The following is a 1,186-nucleotide window of genomic DNA, read 5'->3' as shown; positions in this document are numbered from 1 at the left end:
GATGAGGAAAAAAAAAAGAAGGGATTAGTTCCATTGCAGCTGTTGTATTTCAATGATTGGCCATGATGTTATGTTGAACCTGTATGGAGGAGAAGAAAAACCAGCCCCTGCACTGAAAGGAGTTGGTGGGTGAACAGGACATATGCTTTAAGAAGCATGAACACATCCATCAAAATTAGTTTAGTTCTAAATGAAATCACCTGTTACAAAGCATACGTATGAGGGAAGCGAGCATTGGAAAGGAGGTGCCGAGACCCTGTTCGCAAAAAAACCAGTTGCAAAGAAGAGTTTATTCCCCGTCCAAGTTGTATAATGCTGTGATTCAGTCCGCTATGTTATTTTGATGAGTGTCTTGGCAAAAGAAACCTAACTGGAAAATGCTAGGCCTTTTTATTTTTCATTTTTATTATTTTGTTTTGTCCCTCTAAATGCTTCCATGTGAGCAACTTCACTCATCTTTAAAAAATGCATGTAGGAAAAAAGATGTTTATTGAAGCGTTTAGCTAGTACTGCTTGTACTAGAAAAGGTCAACGTGAGAAGCGTCCTTCCTCTGAAATTTTTGTAGACTTTTACCGAAGGAAATGTGTATCGTATGGCAGATAACGGGGGGTTCTGTCCCACCTTGCCTGGAAAACACGTCTTCTGCATGTTTTATGAATTCCTGGTGAAAGCAGTCAGCTTCTGGGTCTAAATCCGGCGTTCCGCTGAACGCGTAGGACCTCGACTGGGGCCGTAGCGGCCTCGGTTTGGTTTGGCGGCAGCCGCGTCCCCCGCTCCCTCAGGAGACGGCGTATCGCAGGGGAAAGCCCGGGCTGCCCGCGTGACGGGTGGAGTTACTTCTCTCCCCGTTCTGTGCCTTACGAAACGGACCTGTCACTCGCACTCGCCTTTTAGTCAAACCTGAGCTCCGGAGCTCGCCGGCTTGTTCCCAGCCAGCAGCCGCCGAGGCTGCCCTGCCGCGGGCCTCCCCCGCGGGGCGCTGACTGACAGCTGCCCCGCAGGCCCCGTCGAGGCGGGTCGCCGAGGAACGCCGCCTCCCTCGCCTGGGCCGCGGCGGCGCTTCCCCCCGGGCCGGGACAGCACAGCTGCCGCAGCGGGCGGGGCGGCCGGGAGCAGGCTCCGCCACAGCCCTGTCACGTTTTCCACCGCCCGGGCTCGGCCGCCGTTTCCCCGCCCCCGGCCCTC

This window comes from Buteo buteo, chromosome 4 (genome assembly GCF_964188355.1).
Source record: "Buteo buteo chromosome 4, bButBut1.hap1.1, whole genome shotgun sequence".
Classification (NCBI taxonomy): Eukaryota; Metazoa; Chordata; class Aves; order Accipitriformes; family Accipitridae; genus Buteo; species Buteo buteo.
Note: the sequence above shows the minus strand (reverse complement) of the source record.